A 15,390-nucleotide genomic window follows, 5' to 3' on the forward strand; every position below is an offset into this window, starting at 1 on the left:
AAGCGCATTACTTTTTTGACAGGACGCGACCGGTCCCACTAAGAAAGCTTTCACTTTAAAAGGAGGAGGCATCGGCATCGCTTTTCGTTTCCGGCATCGCCTTTTAAAAAGGCGATGCCAGGAACGTCACGTTAGAGGAGAAAAACAAATAGTCGACGCATAGTTCTAAGTGATCGTTAGAAGGAGTCCAGGTCGTGCAAAATGGACAACTCGATGCGATGAGCAATAAATAATAAAGGCACCGATAACAAACCAGACCAGATAAATAAGGCATTTGATCCCGACTGGCGAGTAAATTTATTTTCACACTCGCTGAGACGCCTTCATTTCAGTCTTCGGCGTATACAGGACCACTGCGCCCTTGAGTCCGAAGGTTCTGTAAAAACACCAAGCAGATGACATCGATGCTTACTAAAAAAGGAGCAACCCTGATTCTGCTCGTAACGATAAACGTCCCAACACAATTCATTCCTATTTCAAGTCCATTTCATCGGTACCTTCTAAACTTTATACGAGAAGCAAACTTGTTCGTGTACCTGTGAATCGTGCACCGTTATGGTGCACGGCAAACTTTCGAATAAAAAAAAGTCTAAAACGCTGCGTTTTGTAGTTTAGTACTCATATTAGGCTCCGCAAATTACCAAACAGCCTAAGAAACCAACTGGCCGCGCAATGGACAAATATTTTGGGAATCCAGAGCAGCGACGTGAAAAAAACTTGCATTCAATTGCCCTGAGGCGAGAAAACCTGCAGTAAGGGCGTTTCTATTCAATGAAATTCAATCAAATGAATTTTATTTCAAGCCATATAAATGGCTTGACGTATAGCTGTACGTTTATGATTAATCTCCACACCACGCATTCTATGTCGTACGTCATACAGCTTTCCATTTAGAATAGAAAACAGATTCCGAGCGTAGCCATCCGCCGTGTGTTAATACGTGTGCATACGTCCGAGACTCCTGACGCCCGGTGTGAAGACAGTGACATATTTCTAGGGCTGTGTGAATGGGCAGAATAGTGCGAGTGGTATTTGCGGACGCTTTTCCCTATCGCCATAGACACCAGCAGGTTCATCATATATATTTAGGCGTACGGCTTCTTATTCTTCGACTCCTTATGCTTCATACTGCACAGTTTTTTTCAGAGATGGAAGTGTGCAACTTGAAGCAGGAAATAAAACGTCATGCAGTCCTCGTCGCCCTGGCCGCGCACCACAGCGACTTGGAAATTGCTACCTTTGTGACAGGAGCGAAGTCTTTCATTTACAAAGTGCGGACGGAGGTGGTGTGTTGTGGCATTGACGTGACAGGTGTAGCGAAAAGGAAAAAGCACAGTCAACGGTCAGACATCGTTAGAACCCCTTAATATCTCCGGCGGTGGTGTTATCCGTCCTCCGCAATGAGGGTGATGGCATGCTGGCACACTTTTTTGCAGGACTCCGCGTTAATGCTGACGGTTCTGTGGATGTGCTTGCTACCGTTGTAAAGCTATGGATAGAGAATGCTTCGAAAGAAAGATCATGTCTTTCAGCAACATTCGGCTCCTTCCCACACCGCCTGCGTCACCCAATAGTGCCCGGCTGGCGCCTGCGACCCCGTCACTCCCAACTTGTGGCCTCCTAACTCTCCAGATTTAAATCCTCTTTACTACTATGTCCGGGGTGTCGTTGAGAGAGAAACCAACAAAGGACCGCATAATACAAAATACTAGCTGAGGGCCACCATTTCGAACTCAACAGCCAACATCTCTAAGGAGCACCAGATCCGTGAGTGCAGCTGTTTGCGAAGCCGAATCGAATCACTTATTGCTGTCTATGACGGATGCATTGAATACATATGAAATTAAACCATAAAAGAAGTACTTCGCAAAGTTTGGTAAAAATATGTCTGATTTTGCTGGAGATATTCTCGTGTGCCTGACGCCAACATTCTGTTCTCAAATACCTCGCGCACCCGGTATGTTGGAGGGCATCGTTCAGGTACACGAAATAACGCCTGCCTTTGTGTGCCATCCCTTTGGTGGGCCGGGAAGGGACTGAAAAAAAAAATGGGGAGAGGGCCACCGGGGAGGTTACACACGATAACGCTGGCCTCGGCTTATCGCCCCGACGGGGCAGGAAGCGCCTGGTGGCGATGGCACCTCAGTTCATGCTTGCATCACGTTATCTGCGCCTAGAGCTTGTGGCGTACAAACAGCGTGCTGGTCAGCAGGATCCCTTGGCTGTGCAAACCACGAATGTAAACGTGGACCACATGACTACGACCCTTCCGCGTGACGTTTCCTACGGCGAGAATATCTACTACCACAAAGCCAATTCAAAGCCTGGGGAATTTGCTGAAACAACAGAGTTGACTACGGAACGCTCGTAGCCAACTCCCGCATGGGCCGGGGGCAGCTCACAACGCCACTCGCCGCGGCATGCACACCCGGAGTAGAAAGTTTCGGGGACGCATTTTGAAAGTCGAAGGCAATATCTCTTCTCCCTGATGTCTTAGCCCTTCATGCGTCTTGCTAAGGGAAGCATCACACTTCGGAGTATCATTACCATACTTGTAGCAGAAGCTTAGCCATTAGGGAGTAGAGAAATTGACTTCAATTAGCGAAATTGCGTCCCAGAAACTTTTCACACCAGGTGTACGTACTCGAAGCTGACCCACGGAGGTCTGGTACTTTTTCGGTGCATATATGGGGGGTGGTACTGCGCCGTGTGCTCCTGGGGAACGAGCCGATATCGCGCACTGGACAGCCGTCAAGGAGGTGGCGCCATCTGTCGGCCCAGCGGGGTGGCTTCGCCTGGCGTAATAAGCCTAAACGGAAATTGCGAGCCCATAGATAGCTCCGCTTTTAGAACACGACGGTGATGATGTCAGTGTGCAAGCACATCTGCATAGCTCCGCTCTACATGAATTGCCACCTGTGCGGGGAATCCGACAGTTTTCAAGTGAAGGTTTTATAGCCAGGACTTGGAATTTTATGGCTTACGCGCTGGCGGAAAAACTCAACATGGGAAAGCTAGCTCAAAAGGTTTTAGCCTATCGTCGAGGGAAACACACATCACCGCTGGCACTGGAGCGGAAAGTGTACCACATAAAGTGAGAGTAAAGGATCTGTAGAGAGCATACAAGGCGGCACCAGACGTTCCACCGCAATGAGTGCCTGATAAATCCTTAACGCGTGACTGGGACTCCTTTGTAACTAGCGCGAGTAATTATGATGTTGAAGTAAAGGCTGTGGCTGAATGTCGGGTAGCGCATATTGGTAGGGCACGGTCCTGGTAGGGACACCGATAGTCCCCGCAGGATCGACAGTCATCTCATTTCTCGGGTACCATGTGTAGAGGTGAGGCCCATCTGCCTGAGGACGATCTTTTGATACCAAGCTCTGACATGTGATCAAACTCTCAACGGGCGATCCTCTATGTATGGGGCCAGTCGTCTGGACAGAAGATAGGGAGGATTTTCCTGGAGATGTTGTGGCGAGCGTCAGGCTAGACAGGCTCATTGCAGTCTTGCGGCAAGGTCAAAACCAGAAACTCACGCATAATATCCGCGAGTGGTGGCCCTTCAGCAACAGTTCCAATAGAACATGCCCACAGCTGTAGTTGACGGCGCAGCAATTCCTCCGACGAAAATGAACGTAGTCGAATGGAGATGTTCCCTCTTGGCACCGGCGACGAGGCCAATAAGACTGAGAAGTTCGGCTTATATGATCGCACAGGTTACGACGAGCGAGCGCTGGACGTCAAGCGCTCGTCCTGCGTGTTTTCTGCCTTGATTCTCGTCTTTTGCTTGTTATAATAAAATGCTACACAGCTCCAGTAGCAAAATCGTTCCTATTATTAGATTGCAAAAATGAAAGCGAGGTGAAAAAGGTAGTAACTCGTCGTTCCCTGGGGCCTATTCATAACCTGTCTACCCTTCTTGATCTTATTGTGTTCGTTCTCCTCTATATGAAGTAATGCAAAGTGCGGAGTAATCGTGGTGAATCCAGGCGGTGAGGGGTTGATGCTGGAATAGCTAGCCTATCGTTGGCGAGAATCAACAAAATTTTGGATAGTCTTTCTTGCAACAACAAAATAAAAACTTTGTAAAAAAGTAAAAAAAAACAAAATACGTATTTTTTAGGCTAATATTAGCATCAACGCCTCACGGCGATCAAGTTGCATCGACCCAAATGTTCAGGAATGGTGTCTGCTAATTTAACCAACTTCGCACAATCTTTTTTCCGTACTTCTTTCTGTTTTCGTAACATATTTGAGCTCCCTCTTTCAATGAAAATTTAAATTATTTAATAGGTAACATCTCTCCGGCCGTAACCGCTACCCCACAATTGTCTGCTGTTATGACACAAGAAGTTTATGCCGTGACCGCAAGAAAACAATCTTATAGGTTCTGCGATACGCTGTGAACAGCAAACGCAACGCTGGCGCCACCGATTGACTCATTTGTCTAGCTCAAATTCGACGTACCACCGCAATAATGAATAAAACACTCCTTTTGATTTTCTAAATTTTCATTGTTTTCGATCATGCGACCGACAAGCCATACAGATAACAATACTACTGACAAGCATACAGAAGGAGTGGGGGCAAGGGCAGGGCATTGGGTTCGTTCTAATGAAGGGGCAACTACTGCCTTCTCCTGTTCCCGTTGCATGAAAGCAATATCTACTAACAACGGATGTTACTTTATACTCTGTTATATCTGACGTGGAAGTAGCCAAAATTATTAGTGTTTTTGCTGAAAAAATGTTTTAAACAATGCCGCGTGGGAAACTGTGCCTGTTACAAATGCACGGGTATTTCAAGGCGCCAAAGATACGTAAAAGTTTTGGCCCATTTCTTGCGACAGCAGCCGCCATTTCCGAGTTCTTACGTAAAACAACGCTACTTTTAAGCAGGCCAAATTTACTAATGTGCGACGGACACGTTCCCGCCAATTTTTTATAATGCGTCACGTCTTCTCAGCCAATCACGAGGATGGCGTGGCCTACCAGTAACTTTGGTTGAGTGCAATTGAATGACATCAGGCTTACGTTTTAAGTGCAATGCACTTCTTAAGCGACCCTGAACCTGCGTCCACCGGCGATGTCCGCGCACGTGGAGATGGGCGCGCGCAGCCTGGCCGCTGACATGGCACATACCCACATGGGGGATTGGCCAGGAATCTCCTCGTCTTCCTTGGCAACGGGGGGGAGATGGGCGCGCGCTGCCTGGCCGCTGACATGCCACATACCCACGTGGGGGATTGGCCAAGAATCGGGCGTGAGAAGGGCTAATGCACCTGCTTAAAGGAGTACTGACACGAAATTTCAAAGCTGAGATCCGCTCTAGCAATCAAGTACAACGACAACACAAATAGGTGTTAGTGAATAAATGCATCTTCCTTTCTTTGTAGTTGTGTGTGTGTGTGTGATCTCTCTTTCGCGAACATTACCGAACCGCGCAAATTCAACTCGTGCATTCGCACTTTCACATTCTTCCCCTCGGGGAAATGCGGGGAATTTTTTATTTTCGTTCTCAATTTTCCAGTTTGTTCTGTGAGGGCCGATAAATATTTGCCTTCATTAGCGAGAACCAGGGAAACTATTTAAAACTAAAAACGGTGCCCGAAAACATCATAAAACGTAAAAATGACGGAAGCACACACAATCTTCCGGTCAGCCTGAAGGACGTGACGAAATTAATAGCCATTTTATAAAAAAGGTTCCGGTAGCAAGATGCCGAATTCACGGATACTTCACGAAGTTGAGAACGACACGCTTTAACCGAAATTTTATCTTCCGCGACTTCAAGCTACCGCTGTTTGTGCGGATTTTGCTTTTTTTCTTGCTGCGTACCCATAGCAAGTACGACGACCGGTTGTTAGTAATGACGCAGTTATCAAAATTTCTTGCGTGTAGCTAAATGTTCTCCCCCTAATAAAGTAATGTGGGGTTTAACGCGCTGATGCTCCACCGGGGCTTTGAGGCGAACCGTGGAGGAGAGCTCCCGATTAATTCTCACCAACTGGGACCTTTGAACGCACCCTGTAACACTTTCGATAAGCGCTTTCACTTTTTTCTTCGCATCTGGAACCACTGCGAAAGCTATAGTAATCGCCGGTATGGAGCGGCACTGCGTGATTTGCTCGTCGCCATCAGATACGCCTTCCATTTCTGCTTTGTTTTGGGGGCTTTTTTTTTTAAGTTGCTATCGAAAAGCATTCATTGCTGCAACTGAAGGAAAACCGGCCAACAGCCGCTACATGGCCTTAGTGACGTAATTCGAGCCGCCAAAGAACGTCAACACCGGGAAAGAAGAAAAAAAAATATTTTGCGCGAGTTTACAAGTTATTTGATGGGCATAGCGTAGTAATTATTTGGCTGAGGTAGTTTGAGACCCGGTAATATAAGTACTCGGTGTGTTGGGTGACTACGTTTTGCAAGCATTTAAGATTTCAAAAAAAAAAAAAAAAGATTGAGAAAGTGTTGCAGGATCCCTTTAAAATGCGTCTAAGTTTAGACGCACGTGAGTTTTAAATTTTCGCCTTAATCAGAAAACCCGACACCACTGCCCGGATCAAACCGGCGTCCTGAAATCGCTAGTTCTCCCAAACAGTAACCTTAACATTGTTGAGAATCAGATATTGGCATTGTACTTCCTAGCCACCGTAAGAGCCTATTTATAATCTGATTTTGTCTTACAACTACAAACGGCCGGCGCCAGTTCCATGCTGGGGAGGCTAATTTTATTTATTGTTTTGGTCACATGTAAGTTGTGAGTGTGGTAGAAACGTTTCAAACAATTTATCGCACCGCGAGTCTGGCCAATTTTGCGGAGGAAATGAGGATTTGCCAAGGATAGCGTTTTTTTTCTTTCTCGCTTCCAAATAAGAAATACAACAGACCTGATTCGAAGCCGCAAATTTTCCGCCGACAACAACCTTGCCCTGCGACAAAAAGGATGAGCATTTGTAAAATAAACAACGTGATAATTGTTCTAGCGTTGCGATGCTAAGTGACGGTTGCTGACAGCAAGGTAAATATAGCAAGCCTAAAAATTAAATACTATTTTATGCTACAGTGCTTATATCCCCATGGCAGGGATAAAATTGTCTGATGTTGTTAAATTCAACTGGACGCTGTACCAAGCTTTCGTATGCAAAATGACTAAACGAGGATAAATAATAACGCATAAAAGTCAATTAAAATTTCCTCCTCCGTACCTGTCAGATTAAACAGCTCATACGTTCGCTCGACGGCCGGAGGCTGTTTGACGTATTACTTTGCACAGTCCCTGTGATACCCACAAACGATGTGTAGCATAGTAAAGGCTGTTCTAAGGAGTCAATTTTCCGCCACGTAATTGCGGAAATGCTTCCCCTTGCATAGTAATGGTTTCGCACTTCACGTGCTAAAATCACTAAATAATTGTCATTTCCATGCCTGCCCTGTGACCCCTAGGTCAAAAATTGCAGACTTTTGAGAAAATGACACTGCGCACAGTTGTCTTGAAATCAGTCAGGCACGGTGATAACCTATAATAAAAAAGCAGTAACATACGCAGGATCGTAAATGGGTGAGAGGGGGGTGTACACCAACGAAAACATGCGGTAAACACAAGAAGATAAAAAAGTGACAAAATAAAAGAGTACAAGATTTCAATTTGAAAACGACCCCATACCCCGATTTCACTCCACATTAACTCAGTATTCTCAACAAGTTGTACAGCAAACGCCTTACATGCCCCATTCTGCGAGAAATTCATGGTGACACCTAAATCTACTTACATTCCTTGAATGCAAAGCCTGGCGACACCAACACTTTTGTTTTTCGTGTGGGGCATTGCAAAATGGCTGATCGTCTAAATTAGAGCTGCCGTAAAACCTCATAAGTGCGTGTACGGCTCCCCACTGAAGAATAGTTGGCAGTAGTTATTTATTGATAGCCAGACACAGTGACATCACCTGTTCATCCCCCTTTTTTCTCTTATCCTGAATATTTCCGTTATGGGGTGGGGGAATGGTGCGTCTCGCTATATTCCCTATGGCGTATGCCAGTGAAACAGTGATTACAGAGAGGCTATGCTTCGTCCCTTATTTCATACCGATACCAGTCAAGCCTGTGTGATCAATTTGACACAGTGTTCGAACGATCATAAGCCTCTTGTTTTTTCGTTTGCGCATTCCCTTGTCCTCGCGTAAGGACCAAACTTAGGTCCCTTGTTTAACAGATCCCTTTCTAACCCGCCACGGTGGCTCAGTGGCTAAGGAGTTGCGCTGCTGAGCACGAGGTCGCGGGTTCGATTCCCGGCCGCGGCGGCCGCTTTTCCGATGGAGGTGAAAAGCAAAAACGCCCGTGTGCAAGAGATTTCGGCGCACGGTAAAGATCCCCAGGTGGTCAAAATTAATCCGGATCCCTCCACTACGGCGAGACTCATCAGCTGCGTTCCGTCGGCGCGTTAAACCCTACAATCAACAGATCACTTTTTGAGGTACAGTCGCAACGGAAGAAGATTGGCATAAGTGACTCACGACCCGAGCAGAAAAATAGCGAAACGCGGCGCTATTGTTCCCGAGCGCGCCTATACCGAGTGGCAAGCACATTGTATTTTCCAAATCAGGGGTGACCGGCAGAAAGTAGCCCATCCTGCTGTTAGCCCTGCGATAAATGAAATACCGCTGCCTCCCCCCCTCCCCCGACCACTAAAAAAAAGAAATGAACTCTGTAACTCTGTACGCGCCAGCCTTCGCGCATGATTTTACTGATTAGTCACGGGCAAGCTAACATTTCAAATGTTGATTGATTGATTGATTGATTGATTGATTGATTGCAGGGTTGAGCGCGCCAACGCAACGCAGCTAGGCGATGAGGCGCGCCGTAGTGGAGGGCTCCGGATTAATTTTGACCAACTGGGGATTTTTCACGTGCGCCGAAATCTGGTACACACGGGCGGTTTTGCTTTTCGTCTCCATCAGAAAAGCGGCCGCCGCGGCCGGGAAATCGAACCGGTGTCCTCGTCCTCAGCAGCGCAATGACTTAGCCCCTGAGCCACCGCGGCGTGTAATATTTCATACGTAAGGTGCTTGTTCGAGTGCTTTCGTCGGCGAGCCTTTCTTACGAAAATAGGATGTGCTTTGCATTATCGCTGGAGGTGCTCTGAGGAACAATAGCGCCGCATGACGAGATTTTCTGCTGCCTTATGAGTGGCTTGTGCCAATCTTTTTCTTTTGCGACTCTACAGCCGCCGTCAGAAGTAATTGGAGCACGGGAGTTTGGCCGAACCGCATAGGGGCGCTGTGTAGCTGCACCGGCTGTATACTGCAGGAGCAGAACACGCATGCGTGCCCGCCGACCCCGATAGCCCCTTCATACATAGAGTCTCTTACAATATACACTAGAGAGGAATCTGGCGCCAGCGTCGATGCGGCCCACGTCAGGGCCGTCTGTGTCGTCAAGGGCCGCCATTATACATCGCGCTCGCCTTAGTTTCATCATTAGCTTGGATTGAAACGTTTCAGTGACCGCAAATTTAAACAAAGTGCCACAAAAACGCCAAGAATAGTGTGCAATTATGTATGTGGAAAATAAAAACAGGCTGTTTTAAACTAAGGAAAAAGGAAGTAAAGCGTATTTGTGCCGGAACGGTTGTGCCTGCTATTCCGCAGTCCAAGGTTGCAGTTACGAACAAGGTTAATATTGGGGGGTGGGGGGGGGGGGGGGGGGTGGAACTCATTAGAGACTCTGATTTTATTATTTTACCATTATTGCAAATATTAAGTTGCTTGAAGAATTTGGAAAGTTTTTTGGAGCATGCCTATTAAAACGTTGCCTTCGTGGTGAACCAGAGCACCGACTGCCAACTAGTTCAACAAGAAAAAAGAAAACGTGGAGTTAAAGAGTCGTGTACGATGACAAGATAGGACGCATACAAGCGCCCGTATCTGTCGTATCCCTGTGGTCGTATCTTGTCTTCGTCGAAGTACGTTTTGTTTCTTCTTTTCGGCGGCTACAAATTTCGCGGCGGCATATTACCCACTCAGTCATACGTCCTTCGACTGCGGCATGAGCAACGTCAGGTGCGATCACGCACTGCCTGCTGTTTCACAGAACACGGCTACCACCGAACAGGCAGGATTTCGGCTTCCTTGTAGCTCGTAAACGTGTTAATGCATATTGAAGAAAGCAAATCCCAAAAACCGCTTAAGAATCCGATTCTCATGCCAAGCCCAAGCCAAAAAGGCGGATCTTCTCATGAACACCCACGACGACATGGCTTACCAGGCGCAGTTTGCTCTCTAGTATACTTACTAAGAAACTCTATGCCTCTATACTTCTCAACCCACTTCTTTTAACGCGGCTTGGAGCGTTGTTCGCAGCATACTGGTCTCGGCGATGGCGCTGATAGCAGACCCACCAAAAATATTTGAAACGAAACATTGGCGCTTCAGATCGCTGCGATTGCGACACTTCTGCAGCAGCTTGCTTGCGCTGAAAGTGTCTGAGCGACGCTTCCAGATACCGCCTCTGCTTTCAGCGCCATCGCTGGGGCCAGTATGCGGCGAACAACGCTGGAAGCCGCGTTAAAAGAAGTGGGTTAAGACGTATAGAGGGGCTTTCACCGTCGGCAAGCGCGCATGCGTGTTCTGCTCCTTTCGTTTACCGCCGGAGTAGCTACACGGCGCTCCTATGCGGTTCGGCCACAGCTCCCGTGCTCCAATTACTTCTGACAGCACCTGTACATCACTGACACAACAACACATAGTTTGCGGAAGACTTCACACTTCTGTGGTAAAAAAATGGTATGACGGTGTTGGGCTTTAAAACAAACATCCTTACTAAGAAATAGAAATCCTGATCGAAAAATATCTGTAAAAGATCTTGTGAGGCATTACTTCGCAGAAACTTAGGATAGCTTGAAACACCACGTTTCATGCACAGCTCTTTTACAGGGTGTGTCTACGCTGTATCGCATTTACGTTGAAGGACTAATTATTTCCAAATAAGAGGTACAGATTCTGAACCCACGTGGTTGACCATTCTTGTAATTGAAACGGCGGGACGTTCTCCGCTAACATTGCAACTAGGATTGACCGATTGCTATTTCTGCAAACTGGCTCCGTCACAGTTCACTGTCGCGTAAGAACATGCCGCAATAGATGGGTTAATGCCTACGCGTTTGATCTCGTTCTAAGAAGTTTTACCTATTCGTTGTCTAAGTGTTTTTTTTTTTGTATTATGAACAGTTTGGGTCTCTTTACATGAAATTCGCGGACGTGCACTGTAAAAAAACAGACCAGGCCTCAGGCGCGTAGTATTGCTGGCTTATATATCATCAGGCGAGACATTATAGCGTAGCTTGTTGCGCCTGTTTACGGCCGGCCAACTACAAGACCATCCCAAAGAAGCTAAACGTTAACATCGAACTGGTGAAAATATGCAACGTTCTTTCTGCGAGTACCGAGAACGCCAAAAGAAGAACGACTGGCGGCGGCGGGGAAACATGCACCGCCCGTTTCTGACGAGAAGGCAAGCGGGAGTACAGCGGTTCATAGAGAGAAAAGAAAAATATTCCACTGCGAGAGGAGGGAGAAAGGTGGCAGCGGAAAACAGAAGCAACACTGAGTTCAACTATATAAATCATCTACACACTAAACGACAATAATGCGTCTCAATGACACGTTATAAGGAGTGCTTAGGTGTAGGATGTTTTTTTTAATAAATACGATAGCTTTTTCTGGTTACCTAAATGCGGAAATGTTGACCTGTATACCCGTAACTCTATTTAACAGGGAAAAAATACGGGTTAAGGGATGGTCGAACACAGCGCACATATGGGCACGAACATTCCAAACTACTGAAACTGCAGGCATGACTTATACACGTCCACATTATTCCGCTCAAATGAAACCTCAGGCATATTTCAGGCAAAATGTAAGTACATTACCACGAGTACCAGTAGGTTAAATTAAGATTGCACATTGAATTGGTTCCGACCATTGGAAATACAAAAAATAACAACTGGATGGAAGCGGTGTTTATTAAAAGTGGGGTAAAAGGAAATTACTAAATTAAAGCAGTAAATTCGAGGCACTCCGAACGGAACATAAACAAAAGCTCCCAACAGACGGTGCGGGGGCTGTGTGAACATGGACATGTTGAACTGCATTTACGAAACTAACACTAACAACACTAACACACTAGTGAATTTGAGATATCTCCTGCATACGCCTGTCAGCATAAATTTATTTTGAGCGGGCGGATTTCACTTCAGATGGCCTTTCCAAAGAATTCTATCTGATGGCTGCACGCGTGGCCTACAAATTTCCTTAAATTCTCCCACTGGTGTTTCGTTTCTATTACAGTGCACGTGTTCATGCCTGTCTTTTTGAAATTATTTGCCCCAATATTCCCCAAAATAAAAATACTCAAAAGCTTCGCACCAATCTCGCACTTGGGAGTATCGAAATACAGTAAAAGTTCGCTAATTCGAACTATAAGGGGGCTATGAAATCGAATTAAGCGGAGTTCGAATTAGCGGTTGGGCGTTAGAATGAATGGACATCGCGCCACACTGCGCAGGCGGAGCACGAAAAAGCCGCCTCTGGACTCGTTATCGCGAATTAGGCTCTACTACACACTTGTGGCATGTGATTTCGTAAATAATGTACGTAGAGCTCGAACAGCGAACGAAATTATTTGATCAGTCAGTTATACGCCAGTGACGGTCAAAATAATGACGCTGTTTATGCTAGAAAACACGTTTATTTAAAAGGCACGGTCGAGGCAATCAAAATTAAAAGTGGTCCAGGCCCAGACAGCGACCGCGGTTCAAAGAAAACTGCAACGGCTCGAGCAAGAGCACTGGCGCCGACTGCGGTTTTTTTTTTCTTGGGGGGGGGGGGGGGGCGTGTTTGTTTCGTTGGTTTGCATCTTTGGGAAGTTTGGGTTGCTTTGGATTTGCAACGTACAGTAATCAGTCTGGGCCGACTTTTTCTGCGAGGAGCGATGAGAAGCAGATGATCCTAGTTGGGATTAACCGTTGTGCATACTGACAAGTTGGAATTATCGGGAGTTTTTCCCCATTGAAATACACACAGCTGTGCCGGTACAAGGGCGTCAGTTCGAAGAAAATGTAAGTTCGATCTAACCGAGTTCGAAATACGAGCTTTCATTATACTCGGAGAATTGTTTTGTGTGTTTCCCAGCCTGCATCTCCTCGTAGCAACTCAGCTTCCTTCCTGTGGCTATTGGTGTTGAAGATACGCTCTTGATGTTGGGGAGGGAAAAAAAACAAGGGAAAATGAGTACACAAACATCATTTCCTGTGTTTCGCATTCCATTCGTGTTCCTCAGGGCATCATTGCAATGTATCAAATTTGATGCTGTCACCACGCCAGAAATTAGGTACCTAGACTGTCTTCCTTGCCTGTGTTCCCATGTGTATCTTGGTACTCTAGTATGTACTGCAAATCCCTGTTAAACTATTAACGATGTATGTCCTGCAGCGTTGACGGTGATGCCCGATGAACGCAGCGGAAAATAGTGGCATGGTGCTGCCATCGCTCGACTGAAACGTGGAATAGGCCGCTTCATGTGCCTCGGCGTCGCAAGGGTACGCTGGCTGCCCGTTCTCCTGAGGAGCTCATAACTGAGCCAGAAAAAAATCAAATTCTTCGCGGGTTAACTTGGTCAGCATTCACAGCCCCCGTTATTTCTACGGTTCTCTTTGATCCCATAGTATGTATATTCTTTGTTATCAACAACGCAAATTATAATATGCGAAGAAAGAGTCAGTACTTTTTTAGCTACGGAGAAGCAATTGCGCAGTTCCAATGAGTGGTTATTCACTTATTGTGTACGTCAAAGCGCCGAACGTGCAATTGCAACCTCGCAAAACTTTCAAGCCCCCTTGCGCTTTAAAGATAAACACGTCTAGAACCAGTCGAAACAGAACATGTCGAAACCAGACCAACCTTGCTGCAAAACAGAAGCAAATTCTGCTCACAGCGAGAATCCACCTGCGTGTTCCATGGCGTATCGCAGCACTACAGCGTTCCAATCTCCGTACCTATTTGCTGCAGCAAGCTAACCGGCTTCGCACACATTATCACCACCTCACGAACACTGTGGCGCAAGGTGGACATCATTCATGAGACGAACATGTCCCGACAGGCATGACTAGAGGTCCGGAATCGGGGAAAAAAAAGAACTTTCATTCAATCCTTACGGCCGCGGCAGCCGCTTTCCTGATGGAGGCGAAAAGCGACAACGCCCGTGTGTTGGAGATTTAGGAACAAGTTCATAATATCCAGATGGTCAAAATTAATCCGGAAAGCTCCACTACGGCGCGCATCATCGCCAGTTAGTGTCGGCGCGTTAAGCCTCACAATCAATCAATCAATCAATCAATCAATCAATCAATCAATCAATCAATCAATCAATCAATCAATCAATCAATCAATCAATCAATCAATCAATCAATCAATCAATCAATCAATCAATCAATCAATCAATCGACTTTCAGTCCTTAATCTGGCGCACGCCTTGCGACGTTGTCCCACCGCAGGTTCTATTCTATTTTCTACTCTAATTGCCTTCTGGGGCTCGCCATTCGCCAAATTCGCAGATTTGGTCACTTTGATTTGTTGTTCTGGAGCGTTGTGGTGAAGTCCACCTGCAGCAATTTCTTACAGTGACCAAATAAGGTAGTGTAGGAGCATTCATTCAAGTGTCGCCGCCGTATTTTTGCCTTTTCAATAACTAGCGTTCTCTAATACTTCTACATTAGGCATTCATTTCTTCAGTAGAGATAAGTCGAAGCAACAGACCTGGTTTTCCCGGTGCTATCAGCGGGCACCGTTTGACTAAATTGAACTTAATCATAATTCTCTTGAAGCCGCACTCAGTGTTACTGTATTCCAAGGGTACAGGTAAGGTCAGTCAAATATACAGCTTTTTACCATTATCTCACGTAACACCTCAGGGACTCAGCCGCCTGGAAAGACGGTATAGGACTCCTGCGCTGCCCAGGGGGCGCTGCGCAAGCGGCCTCCGGGCAGTACTTCCGGGTAGTACAAAGCTGCGCGGGTCCCATAAGATCCCGTGTTGATAGGGGCAAAATGAGCGTGATGCTCCCGATTATTTTGCGACATGTTCACCAGCCCATCCCCGACGAATCCGGCCTCTTCCGGCGATCAACTTGTCATTAGAGGGAAAAGCTTTGCAGCGCTAAATACGTTTACAGCACGAACGAAAGTGCCGGGACGGTGACGGCGCTCTCCCAATCGCGGGTTCACTGACCATTTGAAGTGAAACTTCTAGTTTAAACTAATACTCTAGGTGACAGGGACTTTTCAACAACAGTCGATCACAAAATAAGAGGGACGCAATCGGCGATGATCGTGCT

The 15,390-nt window shown here is 46.4% G+C and overlaps 1 long non-coding RNA gene across 2 annotated transcripts in view; it reads right to left on the reverse strand.

Annotated features, from left to right (window-relative positions):
* Positions 1-269: 269 nt before the first annotated feature.
* LOC144144577 (uncharacterized) overlaps positions 270-15,390 on the reverse strand; it is a 41,147-nt gene continuing 26,026 nt past the window's right edge. For both annotated transcript variants that reach the window (XR_013317278.1, XR_013317277.1), the window contains 2 exons: positions 6,890-6,931; positions 270-376 (listed from right to left, as the gene is read on the reverse strand). This is a non-coding gene — a long non-coding RNA (uncharacterized LOC144144577). The remainder of the gene's footprint in view (positions 377-6,889; positions 6,932-15,390) is intronic.

The sequence above is a fragment of the Haemaphysalis longicornis genome, unplaced genomic scaffold, assembly GCF_048455015.1.
Source record: "Haemaphysalis longicornis isolate Haplotype H1 unplaced genomic scaffold, Haemaphysalis longicornis Haplotype H1 scaffold_7, whole genome shotgun sequence".
NCBI lineage: Eukaryota > Metazoa > Arthropoda > Arachnida > Ixodida > Ixodidae > Haemaphysalis > Haemaphysalis longicornis.